General features: G+C 39.6%; 1 protein-coding gene across 1 annotated transcript in view; it reads left to right on the top strand.

Moving 5' to 3' along the window:
- The window catches only part of LOC122551725 (low-density lipoprotein receptor-related protein 1-like), a 1,892,490-nt gene that overhangs the window by 514,038 nt on the left and 1,357,093 nt on the right, over positions 1–21,359 (top strand). The window lies entirely within an intron of this gene.

The raw sequence follows: 21,359 nt of genomic DNA, 5'->3' as shown, positions 1-21,359 counted from the left end.
ACATTGGTAAAGCAGATATCTCTTTTCCCAAAGTATGCCAATTAATTATTTTCCAATGATTTCAGCAAAACAATATGAAAGCTAGCGATTTTCATGTTGGGCTGTTTGAAATGCTTAGGACCAGTGACTTTTACACAGTTAAGTGTTTTAGAATGCTGTCTCTTTGCTGGGTTTATGCATGATGAGACATTCTGAATGAGCAGTGAGGTGTAGTTATGCTGACATTCTGAAAGGACAAAGAAAAATAAAGCTTTTGATCCAAGCATGAAAAAACAGAATGAAATGAAAGAACAAATGGGAATATTGGTAATGGAATGGAAAACAGGAGAGATTAACTGACAAAAATGTTGACAGTGAATGCTTTTCATGACTTTGAAACTATCACCTCGAATGGCATCTCCAGTTCTGACAAAACATTCTCAACCTGAAATTCTTGTTTCTCTGTCCACAGACCTGCTGTGGATTTCAAACATTTTCTGTTTCTTTTTCATCTTTGTAGCATTCCCAATACTTTGCTTTCATATTTATATATTTTTAACACCTTGATGTATTCCAAAGAATTTCATGGCTTGCTAAATATTTTTGATTTGTACTACAAATTGTTACATAGAAAACATAGTAGTTAACTTTCACACAATAAGGTCTTGCACAGTGCAAAGAGAAGCCTCAACATTCCTTGAAGATAAAAGCAAAATGCTGGAGATGTGACATAAAAACAGAGTGCTGGCAAAGCTCAGTACATCTGACAGCATCTATGAAGAGAAAAACAGAGTTAAATAGTCCAAGGACTCTTTTTCACGACTTGATATTCTGTTTTGACTGTGGTTATAATATACGTGGCCTTGTTGTGCTTCTATAGAGTATTTACAGAGACTGCAGATGAAAACATTAACTGCATTCAAGGGACATTTTCATGCAGGTTCATCTTAAGAGGAGGCGGCAAATGAGAAAGATCCTGAGACATTGCATCACCTCTTGTGATGATTAGCAAAATAATACAGTCAGACTTCATGGTTGAAGAAGAACTCACCTGCTTTCCTTTGATTGGGACTAAGAGCATGTTTTTTTTCTTATAACAGTATAAAAGATCATAGAAATTTGATTTTCACTACATGTAATTTGCATTAAAGTTCAAGATTAGTCATCTTGCAAAAGAATGATATTGAATTTACTCAGAAGAGAGATTGTGCACAATTAAGCCAACATAATCAGGGAATATTTTAGCACGAAAACTTCATTGCATATAATTTTAACTTCAGCATTGCAACATCTTGATCTACTTCACAAGCACTCTTACGATTGATTTCCATTTTGTCAGCTGCAAAATAAAAACAATTCAATATGTTTCCTTTGGCTATAATGTCACAAAACTGTAGAAATTCAATAAATTGAATCAGAGGTAGGAACTAATTGGCTCCCCCAGACACTGAAGGCCCCTTGCTTTCAGTTTATCTTGCTGCAGTTTTAAAGTTTTGGGCCAGTTGTTGCAATTTTAGGGAATAATGGATAGTGCCCGTTTGAGACTGCTAATGATCAAATTATTGTTATTGAGGTTGCTTCCCTATTACTCATGGTAACTGCCTTTAAAGTGAGCTTTCTTTGACCTTGATCTTATGCATGAAATATAAACAACCGCAGAAAAAGCAAGTGGTAGATATACCGCTGATCTTTCCAAACAGGTAGGAGAACAAAATAATTGATCATACTGCTGAGAATGGGCTGCAGTGTTAAATAATTAACACAAATTGAGTTATGCAGAAGTAAGAATAACTCAGCAAGTAAATATCAAATATGTAATAGTTGACAACAAGTTTTTCAAAACAATAAAGTACCAAGAACTGGTGTTTTGTTTGATTGGTCATAATCTTTACATGAAAAGGCTGCTCTCAGGAGCATTACCAACCAGTAGCATGATTAGTAACATGGAAAGAAGGAAATGTGAATTAGCAGCCTGCTTATAGTTTCTTATTTTCTACTCAGGTTGTTTGAATGAAAGGTTGAAAAAGCATATTCCACCGTGCACCAGAGGTTTCAGCGTTCATGGACCCACTGAAAGACAAAGCAAATGAGCTGTTGTAAAGAATTTCAAGAAACCGTAACATGCCCAGAAAAAAAATTTAACACATTCATACCCCACAAATTGCCATGCCTTCAAGGCAAAAAAATAGAAACATAGCTTTATTTTAATAATTTCCTTGTCATGGCCATAATATAAAAGTTATATATATACATATACATATGCACAATACCCTATGAATCAAATGGGATAGATTTATCATAATCCTCCTTTATCAACTCATGTCGAACGATCAACCAGTAAATAGCTTTGTCTGTAAGGTTCAGGACTTTCCAGATGAAATTATAGTTTCAACTGAGATGAGTCATATGTAGGCATATTTATTTTCTGAATGCCTTGCTATCGTTGACATCCCACTGAGCAATTTGGTAAATAAATCATAAATCTCACCCAGCAAGGCAAATGAATTTAAGTGACTGGCAGACTAATAGTTACATGATCATTTGGCTTGATGTCAAGTATTTACACCCTTATACTATGAGGCAGTGCTAGTTTTGTAAAAAAAAAATGGTAATGGACTAGTAATCATTGATGAAAGTAAGTTACTTAACAATTGTTTTTTAAAAAGTCCCTGAACAAACTGAATGAATGCGACGATTATCTGGGTTAATGCAGTTTCATCTGGAAATGGTCACGTCTAAGTGTTTTGTGCTGCTGGAGTTGCAATAAAATTATTCAACTTTAATGTTACGTGCACAAGAAATTCATTAGATAACAAAATTAGACTTAACGTCATTCCCTAAAGGTTATACTTGGCTGAAGCTATTATACTGGGGCCCATAAACCATTGCCAATCACAATAAACTGAATGTGGATCGTGCACAAAGAAGCTAAAGTAAATCTGAACAGAGGAAAAAAATATTCCAGTTACTGCTTAGCACTGATGGTATTTAAGGTAAGTAATGGAAAGATCTGCTTTCATTTCTTTATTTTGTTGAACCGTCTGTACCACAGGGCATTGGAGGAATAGAAGGCAGACTTCACACATACCAGTCTTGGTGACCTGCCAAAATATTCAGAGTCTGAGTAATATAAATCAGTGAAGACTACCATTATCACGACAGACTTTCAGGTCTATGGAATATAACCATGTGTAAAGGCACCAGATTTTCGATTACTTTTCCTGAATAGATGTTTTATTTTATTGGCTATGGCACTAATAATCTATTACAATGAATGATACAATTTCAATGACATTTCATAATTCAAGGAGGTGATAATATTCAACCCTATTAACAACAAAAATCACTTGCATGCCAAGACACATCATGATGTTTTATCTGATAAAATTATGACAGTCACGAAAAGAAATATTAGAAGCAAACACTGGAAATGTTTGGAAATCTCAGCAAGCCTGGCAGTATCTGTGGAGAGGAAGCAGAATTACAATGTTTTGAGTCCAGTGACCCTTCTGTAGAACTGGTTGGAGCAAGGAAAAGGTTAATATTTTTGCCAAAGAATGGGTGGTGGGTTTGGGGTAAGGGGAAACAAATTGGTGGAGATGGAGCCCAGAGAGACAATAAACAAAACAGTTAGGTAGTCAAAGGAATTGGTAAAGGTCAGCCGGAGAAAATGAATAGCAGCAAATTGGGACCATTATTGGCTGACAATGAGTTGTTTATTTTAGTAGCCCATGTAAGGATAAGGTCTGCTTTATGGGGTTGGAATTAGTACCTATTGCTTACTCTTTCCCCCTCCCTACGCCTGTTCTCTCAAAGATATATCAACCTTTTCCCAGTTACAACAATTTCTGATGAAGGGTCACCTGACGCGAAACATTCATTCTGCTTTCTCTCCACAGATGCAGCCAGACCCACTGAGCTTTTCCAGCAATTTCTGTTTTTGCTTCTGATTCCCAGCATCTACAATTCTTTGGCTTTTTGTTGAAAGGAAACATTAGGGTAGCTGATCACATATTGCTCCAAAGAGTAAGTTTAAGGTTCATCTTTTAAAAAAAAACGTGTTGTGAGGTTTAAGGTAGGGAGTTTAAAGTTTAGACCAAGATGGCTGAAGGTACATCAAAACAAAGTCAAGGATATAAAAAAAGACAGACCTGGTACAATGTAGAAATCTTGGATGACAGTGTTAGAGGCCAGGATATAGAGATAGGAAAGGGTACAGCCCATCCATGAATTTGAGTACAAGGTTGAGAAATAGAGGGACATGTACTGGCAAACTGTCAGTCCATGTTATGTTTTAGCCTGCATAAAAGCAATAGTCTTCATCATATCCACCCAGAGCTGAAAATGTGTTGCTGGAAAAGCGCAGCAGGTCAGGCAGCATCCAGGGAACAGGAGAATCGACGTTTCGGGCATAAGCCCTTCTTCAGGAATCCTGAAGAAGGGCTTATGCCTAAAACGTCGATTCTCCTGTTCCCTGGATGCTGCCTGACCTGCTGCGCTTTTCCAGCAACACATTTTCAGCTCTGATCTCCAGCATCTGCAGACCTCACTTTCTCCTCCATCATATCCACCCATCCTGTCGTGCTATTTGTTTCAACTGTTACCAAAACAGTGGGAGGCATTCAAAAAGGAAATGGAGAGGGGACACGTCCAGCAAATTCTCTTTAAGGTGAAACACAGAGTAACAAGCCTATGAATGCTGAATGCCTATGAATATTCAGAACTCAGTAACCAGGAAAAGAGAGGCTCTTCGAAGGTGGACAGGGAATAAATCTAAGGAGACCCTTGTGGATTCTAGTACATGAAGGGATGAACTTAAGTAAATATTGAGGACAACAAAGATGGGCATGAAAAAACACTGGTGGGTAAGATTAGGGAGAATCTCAAGATATTCTACATGTGTATCAAGAATTGGAGGATAACTAGGGAATGAGGAGACCAAGGGGATAATGTGTACAGTACATTCTGTTATAATGCGGTAGTTCTGTTCTCATGCACTCCTGTGTTATAAGAAAATTGCATAATAACAGCACCTTTAAACTAACGGGGCTGGAATCGTGTTATAATCAATGCATGCTTTAAAAGTTTGTGCTGTAGTAATAGTGTCCCCAAATCATCAATAGCATTACAGTGAATTCGCGTTAACAAAACATGCATTACAGTAGAGTGACCTTTACATGGATTTAGAGGCATTGGTCAAGTGTAAACAAATACTTCACATCTCTATTCACTTTGAGAAGGATGATATAAGAACAAAGTTCAGGGACGGTCACTGTGAGGATCTTGAGCAGATTGGCATAGGGAATGGGGAGGTAATGGATATTTTGTCAAGATTAAAAGTTGACCAGCCCCCAGGTCCAAGTGAGTTGCATCCCAATTTGCTGTAGGAGAAGATGGAAGAAATTAGAGGTTTAGAATCAAACTTTGAATTTCTCTCTGGCCACAGGAGAGCTGCCAAAGGACTGGAGAACAGCTAATGTGCAGTGACTTTCCAAGAAAAGTATTAGGGGTAAACTCAAACCTTCTATCACCACCGTCTATCTCCAATCACGAAGCTAATTTTGGATCCAATTTGCTGAGTTACCCTGGATCACACATGTGCTTTTGTCCTCCTTATCATGTGGGACTTTGTCAAAGCCTTTGCTGAAAGCCATATAAATCGATACAAACTTATTTACAAACCTGATCACCACTTCAAACACATTCCATCAAATTTGTTAGGCATGAGCTCTCTGTGATAAAGCCACGCTGACTATCCCTGATCGAATATTGCCTTTCCAAGTTGAGATGAATTTTCTCCATCAGAACTTTTCCAACAGTTTGCCTCCAACTGATGCAAGGCTGAATTATAGAGTCATAGAGATGTACAGCACGGAAACAGACCCTTCGGTCCAACTTGTCCATGCTAACCAGATACCCCAACTCAATCTAGTCCCACCTGCCAGCACCCGGCCCATATCCCTCCAAACCCTTCAAAATATACAAGCCTTCACCACTTCCTCTGGCAGCTCATTCCATTCACGCACCACCCTCTGCATGAAAAAGTTTTAAAAAGGCCATGAGGGACAACTTCTTTTGTATGGTGTGTGGTTTGTATATGAAATGAACTGTCAGAGGAAGCGACAGATACAGGTACTGTTACAAGATTTAAAAGACATTTGATGAGTACATGAATAGGAACACTTTGGAGGGATATGAGCTAAAAGCAAACAAGTGGGACTAGTTTAGTTTGGGAACATGGTCAGTATGGATTGAAGGGTCTGTTTCCATGCTGTATGGCTTTTATTTCATTTGGCATGACATGACTCATAGAGTAAACAAAAATGTTCTAATTTCCTAAATGGTTCTTCTGCTAATTCCATGTCCTCTAATTAGTGAACCTCCTGCCAATACAAACAGACCCTATATTTCCTGCACAGGATTAGAAACCATATTCCTGAACTGATCTAACAAAATGTTGATTCCCCTGCTTCTCGGATGTTGCCTGACATGCTGTGCTTTTCCAGCGCCACACTCTCTACCCTGATCTCCAGCAGCTGCAGTCCTCACTTTCTCCTGGTGTTCCACGACTGAGTTCAGCCTGAAGCTATGGGTTGACAGCCTAGTGCTCTTTAAGTAGACCTTGTAGGGGTTTGTGGTCCATTATTATTACAAATTTATGTCCATAAAGGTATTAGTGGAACTTCCTGACTCGAAACACGACTGCCAAACCTTCCTTTTCAATCTGGAATTTTGTTTTTACGCTCTGCATTAGCCAAAATCTTGGATGCATATCCTATGAACTAATACTATCCCAATGCAGTACCGGGAGACATCACATGTCACTACCAGATCTTTTTTGGGCTTGTACTGTGCCAACACCCGAAAGGATGATAGCTGGTTCTTCACGCCGCTGAAAGATATGGCTTGGCTATGCAACAATTTCCAAGGTTAACCTTTTTTAAGAGTTCACGCAAAGGTACCAGAATGGAGGCCAGGTTTTGTAAAAACTTTCCATAATAGTTCACCAGCCCAAGGAAAACCCAAGCTCTGGTACAGGTGTGAGAGCTGGGCACCTTTGATTGCCCTCACTTTACCTTCCAACAGATGTAACCCAGTTGTGTTAATTCTGTAGCCAAAGTAAGTCTCTTGGTGTGCTTGAAACACACATTCTTCCCTTCTTAGCCATACGTCCACCTCAGAGAAACATTTATGTACTATGTCCAGGTTCTCTAAGTGCTCTATATTGGTCTTCCCTGTTATTTGCATGTCATCTCAATAAATGGCCACCTTGGGTAGACTTTGTAAAATGTCTTCCATTGTCTGCTGAAAAGTGACACAGGCTTGCAGTTTCCCAAATGGCAGTCTCATATATTGGTACAAACCTTTATATGGTTTTAAACGTAATATACTTTAGGACTCCTCATCTAACAGCAACTGCAAGTATACATGGCTCATGCCCAGCTTTGTGAAAGAAAGCCCCCTGCCAGCTTTGCAAATAAATCCTCAATATGAGGGATCAGGTATTTATATAGCTGTGAAAAGTGGTCTGCCTTTTGTTTAAAATCCCCACAAAGATGAAACAACTAGTCAGGCCTCAAAATCAGTATGACTGGTGCTGTCCATTGCACAAACTGGACAGCTTTGATGATTCCTTCACTTTTCAGCTTTCTGATTTCTGCCTCTACTTTTGCCGGGAAGCAAATGGTACTGGATAGGCGTTGTAGAATTGCTTCATGGTCAATATGCAACGTGGCCTTGTCTCCTTCGATAGTTCGTAGACCTTCCTGAAAAGCTTGTGGTATTTAATTAGGACTTCACTAAGACAACCATTTTCTGGTTGAAAAGTGTTGATTCAATCGAGGTAAATCTTTCTCAACCAATTTCACCCCATCAAGCTTGTGGAGCCCCTCATAGCTGAAGCCCAACTGGACTTTAAACAGGCACTACAACTGGCTTTATCATTGGAAAATTTGGGGAGCTTATGAGTTGCAGAGTATTTCAATGGAAGTGGATACTCTCACCAGTCCAAAAGAGCTTGGGGAACGTCACTTGAGTGAACGCAATTGCATAGTTTCACTCAGAACATATCCTGAACAGAGGAACTCTCGGTCAGCCCACTGCGAAAACCCAAAATACAGCCAAGCCTTCGATAAATGGTTAACATTTTCTTCAGGAACCAGGCCAGCAAACTATTGTAGTTGCTGCTGGTCTGCAGACTCTGGACAAGAGAGGCTCACTAGGCCTAAATTGAGTAAAATAACTCATAGGCCAGTATCCAGGAGAATGCACACACTAGTTTGTAAAAATAAGTTGCTGAGCAACATCCAAATCAGAACTAATCAAAATAACCATCTGGTTAAATGTCAGTAAGTTCTAATAGAGGTCAACACCAGCACGACCATTTCAGTGATCACAGAACCTGTGTTTAACAAAATTCACACTGAACTCCAATCATCAAATTTGCTTTAGACCTTGGCTATACTGAGAACCTATATTGGGGGTCCTTGACAGATTAAGGGTACAATGTTGTTTCCGGTCTCTTATGAGAAGCAGCTGATCGAATTACCACTAATTGTAGTAAAAGGCTCGGATTTCCCTGTATCTTGAATTGCTGAGTAAAACCATTAGCTCTCAGAATTAGAGGAGGCTAGGGGTCATAAAATTCCTTAACTAAATCTGTCAATTCTTAAAAGGCTTTAGTATCTGGTACCTCAGGGAAAGTTAAACTCCTAATAGCCAAAAAACCTGCACATCCATGAGCTGTTAGGAGTATTATTTGTTGTTTTCCATCTGCCCCATTGTCATTTGCCTGGCATAGATTACAGATTTTTTCCACATACTGGGCCAAGTCTTTGATGGTAGGATTGAATGAACATGCTTCCCAAATCATAGAATCGTAGAATCCCTACAGTGTGGAAGCTGGCCATTCAGCCCATCAAGTCCACACCGATCCTCCGAAGATAATACTTGCCAGATCCACCTCGCCTACCCTCTTCCAGTAACTCGATATTTCCCATGTCTTATCCACCTAGCCAGCACATCCCTGCGCACTATGGGTAATTTAGCATGGCCAATCCAACTAACCTGCACATTTTGGACTGTGGGAGGAAACCGGAGCACCCAGAAGAAACGCACATGACATGGGGAGAATATGCAAACCCCACAAAGACAGTCCCCCGAGGCTGGAATCAAATCCGGATACCTGGTGCTGTGAGACAGCAGTGCTAACCCAAATAACGACATGGTGTCAGAAATGCTAGCTTCAACTCACAGATGACTGTTGTGAGCACATTTCTTCAGGACCGTGCTTTTCTGTTTTTTAAACCGAAATAACTCCAGAGATTTGTATCCCATCACCAAATCACCCTTTATTCACATGTGGAGAGTCATTGACGCTGATCCAGCTTCCTCAGAGCCAGCTCGCAGAGTGAACAGGGTGTCTGATACTCCTGTTTATATCTGCCAACCATGGCTTCCCGATTGGATCAGATGAACAGCTTCAATCTAGAAACTCCTAATCTATGCCGTCCATTTGGCTAACCTTGTTACAATTACTATAGATGACATCAAATTTAATCTAATGATGATTTTGTTTCTTTTGATCACCTTGATATTAATCACACAGGAGCGTTGAATACTGTGAGAGTAACTCCATTGATTTGTTGCCGTGCATCCTGTATTAGCATGTTCTGAAACAAAATTGCTCTGGTGACAGGTGGATATTCAGGTAAATAACTCAGAGACAATCAGGTAAACTAGGCTGGTCTGGATTATGTCAAGTTTTTTTGTGTCTTGTTCTTACTGTGACCATCCAGGTCATTGTTGTTTATTCATAATTTAGTCTTGTAGTTTATTAAGTTGTTTAAAAAGGGTATTGTGGTCAGTTATTTGGTCAAGATTAACAGGTTCTGTTTTGCTGTTGTTATAAAAGGCATGATTCATTAAATTAGGTTTTTGGTCAATGATGACCTCAACGTTGTTGGAGTTTGGTGTTAGGAAATCAACTTGACAAATGCCGGTCACAAAATATCTTGGCTTTCTGTTATTTGGAATGTTCATGATCTGATAGCTATTATACATAAATAATACCTGTCTATTATGAATCAAAGCATTAGTTGAAGTAAAGTCTTTGTTTAGTCATGCACCTGGGGTCTAGTAGAATTGTTTATTTTCTAAATACAAAAGTAGGGGAGATATGCTTTGGCAGGACATTGGTCAGCCCACATCTGAATGTAATGCATTGGGATAGTTCTTACATGATTTATTCATATAGTAACTGGACTGGATGCATTGTTTTATGAGAAAGAGTTAGACTGGTAAGTCTAGGTAAGTATAAAATGGATTTCAGAAAAGGAAGCGAAAATTGGATTGAAATGCAAATCATCCTGAGAGGCTTGACAAAATGGATGAACAGGGAATGTTTTCCTCTGTGGAATAGTCTTGAACTAGGAATCACTGTTTTAGACAAAGGAATCAGTCATCAAAAGCAGAGGTCAGGAATGTTTTGGAGATGCTGGTGTTGGACCATGTGATTTTTTATAGAGATCAGGTCATGTTTGGAACATTCTTCCTCCAAAGTCAGTGGAAGATGAGTCTTTGAACATTTTAAGGCAGAGTCAAAAAAGTTCTTGATAAGCAAGAGGTAAAAGCATGTCAAGATTAGGCAGGAATTAAGAATCCTTGGATTAGTTATGATCTTCCTGAATGATGGAACAGGCTCGAGAGTCCAAATTTTAATTTTAAATTATAATTTGTTCGTGAGGTGGGTTTTAATGGTTATTGCTAATTGCAGAGGACAACGAAGAGTCAACTACAATTCTGTAAATCTAGAGTCACATGTAGGCAAGACCATGTATGGATGGCAGATTTTCTTCTCTAAAGAACATTTGTGAACAATTCAGGTTCTTATGACAAATGACAGTGGTGATGTTGGTAATTCCAGATTTTCTTTTCATTCAAATTTTACCTTTTATCATACTAGGAGTCAAATCCATGTCCCTAGAAAATTAGACGTGTTCTGAATGAGTTGAACAGTGACAAAGGCTCCCCCCGCACCCCCCCTCCACTAACATTGCCAATTTCTGCTTCAAATTCAAATATTCTTATGTTGTCACTTAGAGTCATAGATTCTTATTATGAGACTGCATGCATTAGTCCATTATCACAAAGGTTGAGAATGGAACTGGATACTGTGCAGTCTTCAATGCATAAACCCAGACCTAGCATCACGGTAAAGTGAAGGTTAATGACGAAGCCACTGAAGGTAATTGTGTCGAGGAATTTCTTCAAGAATCCCTGGGTTGTGATAATTGACTTCAAAATATTCTGTTATGTTATTTTCTCTTGGGTCCTGTGGTATTTTATTCAGCCAGAAGCTACCTTAAGTTATGGTGAATTGCCAATATACTTCTGCTACATTGTGAGAAATGAAATAGTTCTTCATTTGAAAATCCCAAAAGATGCCATGTTATTGAACAATCTAGGAATAGTAATAATTGACTAGGATTTTGTCATAAAAATCATCACAAGTCTGTCAGTGTTCACCATTATTAAGCAGCAAATCAAAACAGAAATTTCTAACATCCACAAATTGTTGGTTAAACACAGAAATCATAAAGTCTCTTTTGAAGTTGCTCCTACTATTGGCTCACCAGGAGAAGGCAGCAGTAGCCAGGTTCATGGCACCATAGCTGGCTCTGCAGAAGGGCGAGAAAAGGAGTGGAAGAGCTACAGTCATAGGGGATTCAATTGTAAGGGGAGTAGACAGGCGGTTCTGTGGTCAAAAATGAGACTCCCGAATGGTATGTTGCCTTCCCGGTGCATGGGTCAGCTGCAGCGTATTCTGAAAGAGGAGGGTGAACAGCCAGTTGTCGTCGTGCAAATAGGTCCCAGAGATTTCGGTAAAAACTGGGATGAGGTCCGGCAGGCAGAATTTAGGGAGTTAGGAGCCAAGTTAAAAAGTAGTTCCTCAGACATAGTAATCTCAGGATTGCTATCCCACACCATGTGCTAGTCAGAGTAGAAATGAAAGAATAGGCAGGATGAATGAATAGCTTGAGAGATGGTGCAGGAGGGAGGGGTTCAGATTTTTGGGACATTGGGACCAGTTCTGAGGGAGGTGGGACTATTAGAAATTGGATATTGTACACCTGGACCAGACTGGAACCAACGTCCTAAGGGGTGCTTTTGCTCACGCTGTTGGCAAAGGTTTAAACAGATGTGGCAAGGGGATGGGAACCAAATGAGGAGGTGAGTGGACAGTAAGGATGTAGTAACTAAAGTATGTAAACAACTAGATAATGAAGTCAGCGTGACTAAGGGGAAGAATAGGCCGGGAGCAGATGATGAACTCAGATGGACTGGTGGTCTGAAGTGCATTTGTTTTAATATGAGAAGTGTAGTAGATAAGGCGGATGAACTTAGGGCTTGGATCAGTATCTGAGAGTATGATGTAATTACTAATACTGAGATTTGGCTGAAGGAATAGCAAGATTGGCAACTAAATTTCCCAAGTTATAGATGCCTCAGGCAGGATAAAGAAGGAAGCGAAATGGGTGGAGGAGTTGCATTACTGGTCAGAGAGGAATTCACAGCTGTGCTGAAGGAGGGAACTTTGGAGGACTTGAACAGTAAGGCAATATGGGCAGAGCTCAGAAATAGGTAGGGTGCTGTAACGATGTTGGAGCTGTACTATAGGCCTCTCAACAGCAAGCATGAGGTAGAGGTACAAATATGTAGAGAGATCATGGAAAGATGTAAGAGCAACAGGGTGGTGGGGATGAGAGATTTTAATTTTGTCAAAATTGACTGCGATTCACTTAGTGTTAGAGATCCAGATGGAGCAGAATTTGTAAGGAGCATCCAGGAGGGTTTTATAGAGCAGTATGTAAATAGTCCATCTTGGGAAGGGGCCATACTGAACCTGGTGTTGAGGAATAAGCCTGGCTAGGTAATTATAGTTTCAGTAGGGAATTACTTTGGGAATAGTGATCACAATTCTGTACATTTTATGATAACTCATGGACAATGACGAGAGTGGGCCCATAGGAAGAGTGCTAAATTGGGTGAAGGCCAACTATAGCAAAATTCGACAGGAGCTGGGGAATGTGAATTGGGAGCAGCTGTTTGTGGGAGGCTTTTAAAAATAAAAGCACATTACTGCGGATGCTGGAGTCTGAAATCAAAAGAGAAAATGCTGGAAAATCTCAGCAGGTCGGGCAGCATCTGTAAGGAGAGAAAAGAGCTGATGTTTTCTCTTTTCTCTCCTTCCAGATGCTGCCAGACCTGCTGAGATTTTCAAGCATTTTGTCTTTTGGCTTTTAAAGATAGGTTGATTAGAGTGCAGGACAGACATTTCCTTGTGGAAATAAGGGATAGAAATGGCAAGATTAGGGAACCATGGATGACAGGTGAAATTATGAGACTAGCTAAGAGGAAAAAGGAAGCATACATAAGGTCTAGGCAACTGAAAACAGACAAAGCTTTGGAAGAATATTGGGAGTAGGACCACTCTGAAACAAGGAATTAAGAGGCATAAAAGGTGTTATGAAATATCGTTAGCAAACAGGGTTGAGGAAAATCCCAAAGCCTTTTATTTGTATATAAGGAGCAAGAAGGTAACGAGAGAAAAGGTTGGCACAGTCAAGGAAAAAGGATGAAAGTTATGCATGAAGTCAGAGAAAATGGATGAAATTTTTAATGAGTACTTTGCACCGGTATTCGCCAATGAGAGGGACATGCCGGATTTTGAGGTTACAGCTAGATGTTAGATTACTCGAGTTCAAGTCAGCAGAAGGAGGGAGGAGGTATTGGGTATTCTAAAAGGTATTAAGGTGGCCAATTCCCCAGATGCGGACGGGATCTATCCCAAGTTACTGAGGGAAGCGAGAGAGGAAATAGCTGGGGCCTTAACAGATATCTATGCAGTAGCCTTGAACACGGGTGAGGTCCTGGAGGACTGGAGAATTGCTAATGTTGTCCCCTTGTTTAAGAAGGGTAACAGAGATAATCCAGGTAATTATAGACTAGTGAGTCTTATGTCACTGGTAGGGAAGCTGCTGGAGAAGATACTGAGGGACAGGATCTCTTAATATTTGGAAGAAAATGGGCTTATCAGTGATGGGCAGCATAGTTTTGTGCAGGGAAGGTCGTGCCTTACCAACTATACAAAACGCTAGAGCAGCCACACTTGGAATATTGTGTACAGGTCTGATCGCCATATTTCGGGAAGGATGCGGAAGCATTGGTAAAGGTGCAGAGATTTACCAGGATGTTGCCTGGTCTGGAGGGAAGATCTTATGAGGAAAGGCTGAGAGACTTGGGTCTGTTCTCATTGGAAAGAAAAAGGCTAAGAGGGGATTCGATAGAGACATACAAGATGATCAGAGGATTAGATCGGGTTGACAGTGAAAGTCTTTTTCCTAGGATGACGAAGTTAGCTTGTATGAGGGGGCATAACTACAAATTGAGGGGTGATCAATTTAAGACAGATGTCAGAGGCAGGTTCTTTATTCAGAAAGTGGTAAGGATGTGGAATGACCTACCTGCCAATGTAGTTAGCTCAGACACATTAGGGAGATTTAAACAATCCTTGGATAAGCACATGGATGATGATGGGAGGACGAGCTGAGAATAGTTCACAGGTTGGCGCAACAATGAGGGCCGAAGGGCCTGTTCTGAGCTGTATTGTTCTATGTTCTATGTAATTCTTTGAGGAAGTGACAAAGTTGATTGATGAGGGAAGGGCTGTAGATGACATATTCATGGACTTCAGTAAGGCATTTGTTAAGGTTCCCCATGATTGACTGATGGCGAAAGTGAATTTGCATGTGATTCAGGGTTTACTAGCTAGATGGATAGAGAACTAGCTGGGCAACAGGAGACAGAAAGTAGTCGTAGAATGGAATTTCTTAAAATGGAGACCTGTGATGAGTGGTGTTCCACAGGGATCCGTGCTGGAATCACTGATGTTTGTGATATACATAAATGATCTGTAGGAAGGTATAGGTGGTCTGATTAGCAAGTTGCAGATGACACTAAGATTGGTGGAGTAGCAAATTGTGAAGGGGACTGTCAGAGAATGCATCAGAATATAGATAGGTTGGAGAGTTCAGCGGAGAATGGCAGTTGGAGTTCAATCTGAACAAATATGAAGTGATGCATTTTGGAAGATTTAATTCTAGAGCAAATTATATGGTAAAGGGAAAAGCCCTGGGAAAAATTGATGTACAGGGAGATCTGGGGTTTCAGCTGCACTGTACCCTGAAGGTGGCAACGCAGGTCAATGGACTGGTCAAGAAGGCATACAGCATGCTTTCCTTCATCAGACGGGGTATTGAGTACAAGAGTTAGCAGGTCATGTTACAGTTGCATAGGACTTTGATTCAGCCACATTTCGAATAGTGTGTACAGTTCTGTTTGCCACATTACCAGACAGATATGGATGCTTTGGAGAGGGTGCAGAGGAGGTTCGCCAGAATGTTCCCTGGTATGGTGGACACTAGGATTATTTTCATTCGAAAGATGGAGGTTGAGGGGAGACCTGAATGAGGTTTACAAAATCCTGAGAAGTATACACAGAGTGGATAGCAAGAAGCTTTTTCCTAGCATGGAGGACTCAATTACATGGGTCATGAATTCAAGATGAGAAGGGAAACATTTAAGGGAGGTACATGTGGAAAGTTCTTTACACAGAGGGTGGTGGGTGCCTGGAACATGTTGCCAGTAGAGGTAGTAGAGGCAGCCATGATGGTGTCATTTAAGAGGTAAGTAGAGAGATGCATGAATGGGCAGGGAGCAGAGGGATACAAATCCTTGGAAAATAGGTGACACATTTCAATAGAGGATCTGGATTGGCGCAGGCTTGAAGGGCCAAAGGGCCTGTTCCTGTGCTGTAATTTTCATTGTTCTTTGTACACCTCCATAGGCTTCACCAGTTCGTTGACAGATTCAACATTTAAACTCATGAAGTCTGTGCATGTATCCAAAAGGCATGTCAGAAACATGGCTCTCTGTTCAAATACAAGTGAATTTTTAAGCATGTGATCAAAATTTTAATTATAGCCACAAAACTGCTCAACTACAAAACAACCATGACAAGAAAGAAACATTATCACCATCAATGTTTCCAACAAGGGTCCATCTGCTCCAGGCCAGCCACATTCTTTTTCTCTCCTTTTTGTCTTTTTACTTTGTCTTTTCCTCATCTTTCTTATGTCATGAGGAGGCTAAAGTGGTGTCGGTGTTGACTCCTGGCTCATAGGTCTGATGCGTGGACTCCTAGAATGGCAGCAGGGCATCAGCTGCAATGATGGTGGAGTGGGGATTCCTGGCTGCAGTAGGCCCGGAGTGTGGACTCTTTTGGCGGTGGTGAGTCATCAACTGCGGCACTGTCAGTGCCTGGGAAAGGGGGCTCCTGGCTGCTGTAGACCCAGAGCAGGGAAGTCCTGGAGCCATGATTGCTCTCATAAAGATGAACTCTATTTAAGGACTTTCTTTTTATTCCTTTGTACCTCAAAATGGTGCCGGATTGTGATGACAGAAACCTTTTTACTATATATCCCTAGATATATGTGACAAAAAATCATTCGTTCATTCATATCTCAGTGCATTGATTTCTTCCCATCCCATGATTTGTTTCATCCCTATATTGTATTTGTTAATGTTTTCTTTTCTATGATTATTCCTTCTGTCTGCTGATGTCTTATCAGTACTCTTTCTACGGGCCTAACTCTGGTAATGCACACTTCTGTAGTTTTTATTAAATGAATTAGTGTAATATTTAAATGTTTATTTTTCAATAATATTTTGATTTTGCAAACTCCATGCTCAGCATTTCTGTTTGAGGATAGTGCAGTGAAAGTTGACGTGAACAAAATTGTTCTCAGGTGCAAATTGCTTAAACTGTTCATTTACAAAAGGTGCAACAATGTATTAATAGGCAATGTCCTGAATCCCATGTTCTAATTAAATTTTCTTGAGTGATTCTATCGCTGCCTCTGGCATGATCTTGTTTCGAAAACTTACATCAATCCACCTTGTGTGCAGTCAATGACAATAATGCACATCCTGCCTTTACGCTTGAATAAGTTGATTTCCAATGCTCCCATGGTCTTGTTGGAAAAGTTGATGGTAATAATGTTTCTTTCTTCCTATAGTTATTTACTGCACGCAAAATGTGATGACTATTTCTTGTATTGTATGTGCAATCACTGTCACCACACTTAATATTGTAATCTTGTGTAACACTTTGGAGTGCCCAAATAATCTTGAATTCTCTGAAGAATTTCAAGTTTATGTGTTCTTCATATTATCAACCTCTCATTGAACATTTGGGCATTATCAATGGCAGAGAGATATCTGAACTGCTGAAAATACAGGCATTGTATAGAATTAGGAGATGTGTATTCTAGCCCTTGTTCCAGGCAGTATTTCTTTATCTGGCTATATTCTTCAACATGTTCTCGTTCATCTCAAATTTCTTGTAGATTTCTTTCTGTTGCCAGTATTATGATTCCGACATGTCGGCTTCAATTTCCATTCATTCTAAATCTGGTTTCTCTGCTGAACTTCTTGGAATCCTTAGGAATGTGTGCTGCCCTTTGGCCCATCCACTGTTTCTATTCAGTAGTTGAGTCATAGCTCATTAGCTTCAGTCTGAATCATTAAATTCTGTTCAGAAGTGGTTTGAATGATTTATGTGCATTAACTATCTTAATCCCTACATAATCTCAATTATTTTATGTACCCACCTAATTGCTGAAGATCATTTTTAATAATTACACAGTTCTGTATAAATTAGCGATTTGGAAAAATAATACACTAGTCTATGCCTTCCATGTTTCTGGACCTGAAAGGTTACTAACCTTAGTCCTTTTGAAGATGTATTAGTTGCTGTTGCATTTGCTAGATAAAGGTCATATTGTGCTGGGATTTGCAATGTGATCTGGAATTGCTTTATTTTCTCAAAAATGTTTCCTTGGTTGACATTCCAAGGCCATTCCTGACCCTAACATAGTAACTGCCTTAAATATTTATTAATATCAGTAAAATTTGGAAAGAACATTTCCACTTAATCCACAATCTCAATGAATCTTTGAAGTTCTATGATATTCCCTCTGGTAGCAATTCTTTCACAGCCTTAGTTTTCTGAAGGGCTACTGTGACTCCAAACTTCTATTTGTCATTCACCATGAGACTGGCATTCTGAATATCTTTCTTTACACTTCAAGACTTTTTGTTCCTTTTGTAGTTTCATGTGTTAGTATGTCATCCAACACACAGACAGTCTCTTTCACATTGTTTAGCATTTTTCTTAGACAAAAAATTCCAGTGCAGATCCTATTCCAAAGGGAATGCTGTCAATACTTTTCTTCATATTTGTAAGAGCTGCCCATATTTGAAAGTCACAAAATGGCCAACAAAAGGTTAACCAGAACTAAAAAGCCTGCTCCAGCATCTAGACACAAAATGGTGGACAAGTGATTAAAACTGAATTAAACGCCTGCTCCAGCATTTAAGTGAAACAACGATGCCTTTGAGAAGGGGTTACTCCAAGGCAAAAGGGGGGCTCTGCACAAACAGCAATCAGAGACAGCTCAGTAAGGGGATGTCCATGGGCAGACAGTTTGAAAATTTGGAATAAACATTGAAGAAGAAGAAGAAGAAGAAGATAAAACTTCTGTAATGACAAACAAAGGTGAACTAATGGGATTATGACTTATAAAAAAAATTGAAGAATCAAACTATGACAAGTGATTGATTCCAGTCTCATTAATGAAAGGATGTTGTAGGTTTAAATCTCATTACAGGAAACAGCCAAACGGTATAGCCTAACTCATTATGCAGCTGTGAAAACAGCAGTTAAAGTTATTTTGTAGCAATCTGTTGTTTCTTTGAAGTTATTCACAATATTAAGGAATAGGTTTTTGTAAAAGATTCTTCAGATCATCACAGATTCAACGTTGTTATAGGTACACATAACTAACCAAAATATAATAAAAGCATTAGTGGAAAATATTCATACATGTATGTGAAAGTTATTTAGACCTGGGGAATCTTTTTCCTTACCATTAAAGGGATGCCTGGCATATCCTGTAAGAAACAATTTGCTTGCAACTCATTAGCTAAAGAGTGCTAACAGCGAAAGTATCTATAAAACTTTACATATAACTAACTTTATGACAGAAATTAATATTACAAATCTTTTGGCAGTTCGTTAGTTAGTCTTTTGTATTTTATTACATATAATTATGTCAGTGGGAAAATATGAATAACAGAATTTGATAGAGCTAGCACATGGAATACAATGAACCACAGAATTCAAGCAGTCATTTCAGATAAGTAAGTCTGCACCTTTTCTGAAGGTTCATGTCCAGTAACTTTGAAATGCAAATGAATAAATACATAGAAAGATCCCAAGGCCTGGCGATCTTAATGTCTGTTAAATACCATGAGATCATGGGAACCTGGGACTGTACGTAGGAGCCCTAACATCATTGATGAGGTGTTTCACAGGATTGGATGTATAGAATAAAGGGAATGATACAGTGAGCAATTTGAATCTGATTATTGTAACACAAAATGAATAAAAATGCTGTATCTCACTGTGAAAAATCAGAATGTCACTGATCACCTTTCCGATCTGAGCTGAAGATTAAGGGAACAATTGTGTTTTCAAATTGAGGACAATCACCTTTCCGATCTGAGCTGAAGATTATGGGAACAATTGTGTTTTCAAATTGAGGACAGATTTGGGGAGATCTTTGACCCTCTCCGTGCATGAACTGGTGATTCCTTGAACAAGAATAAAGACTGCAAGGTGCCTGAATCTTGCCTGCCTACTGAGGCTTTGTCATTGGTTGGGGGATTTCACTCTGATAATATTATACTATGTTTACTCGCCTGCTCTCTTTTGCAACAATGTCATTCATAATGATCTTGTTGCAAACAACGATGCACCAGCCTGGCCCTTTTGCTCTTTTTCTCTAAACATAACCTAATTCTAGACCTCAAATATTTTCATGCAAACCTCCTATACTTGAGTTGGCCGCAATCCATCAGTCACCTGGAATAGTTCTGAGAGTGGCAGGTTACCCTCCATATTCTGGAGTTCTGAAGCTATTCCTTTGGCTGTGACTGCATATGTCCTGTAACCTGCTGTTTAGGTTGGTACTCCCTGTTGTCTGTTCTCGAGGTTCATTTCTTCACCTTCTGCTGCATTCACAAACTGTCGATGAGTCTTGAAAATATTACTTTTTCTCCTTTTCTTTGACCATGAGATTCAATTCAGTTGCAGCATTCAACACCTGTTCATTTACTGTTCCATTTTGTTTTGTTTTTCTTAATTATTTCATGGGATGTGGGCATTGCTAGCAAAGCTAGCAGTTGATTCCTGTCCCTAATATCCTTGAAATGAAATGGCTTGCTCAGCCATTTTAGAGAGAAGCTAATAGTCACCCATAATACTGTGGATCTGGAGTCACAATTAGACCAGACCAGCTCAGAACTAATTTCCTCCTCTGAAGGATTTCTTTCCTGCTGCCAGCAGTGCTGCCAACATGTTTTGTCATATATGGCATCTAATCCGACTTAGTGTCCCAACATAATGCTTCCTGAATCCATAGTACTCTTTGTAAGAACTCTTTATTTACTATTTTGTTTATATACTCATTCTCTCAAATCCCCGTCTGAACTTTTGCTCACTTGCAATTTTCTCTAAGTTATTTTGTGACACATGACATCAACATCTTTCCACATTCTATGATGTCTCATTAATCTACAGTCTTCTTTCTTCAGATATATATTACTGTTGAAGATTTTAGAAATTAAATTATTGTTTGATTTGTCTCCTTTCTCTTGCTTTGATTTAAATTCATCGTCTTTTCCTGGTTTAAATCCAAAGTTCAAAGATTTGCAGTTAGCTGGTTTGGCCTTGTCAAACTACAATATTGGGGATGTGGGTCTGGTTGGGCTGGTCTTCAGAGGGGTGTTGACTCTACAATTCAAAGCCTTGTGTGCCCAGGAAGGAGTCATCAATCTATTTGGTTGTAGAAACAAGTAGTTACTTACCCTGTTTCAACAGTAACCAGATCACCTGTGAAGGGCAGTTTCTCCACCTCCTGATGCTGCCTGGCTTGCTGTGTTCTTCCAGCCCCTTGGTTGCCTACCCAGTATGATGTATCAGGCTGCTAAGCTTTTGTTCAAAAGCCTACAAAAAACTGATGACACCAGAACGAAGGACTCGATACCCAACATGAGCAAGACGAATGTAGTGTACAAAATACCATGCAAGGACTGCACTAAACACTATATAGGACAAACAGGAAGACAGCTAACAATCCGCATACATGAACATCAACTAGCCACGAAACGACACGACCAGCTATCCTTAATAGCCA

The sequence above is a fragment of the Chiloscyllium plagiosum genome, chromosome 7 (assembly GCF_004010195.1).
Source record: "Chiloscyllium plagiosum isolate BGI_BamShark_2017 chromosome 7, ASM401019v2, whole genome shotgun sequence".
NCBI lineage: Eukaryota > Metazoa > Chordata > Chondrichthyes > Orectolobiformes > Hemiscylliidae > Chiloscyllium > Chiloscyllium plagiosum.
This window is presented reverse-complemented; position numbering and strand designations above follow the sequence as displayed.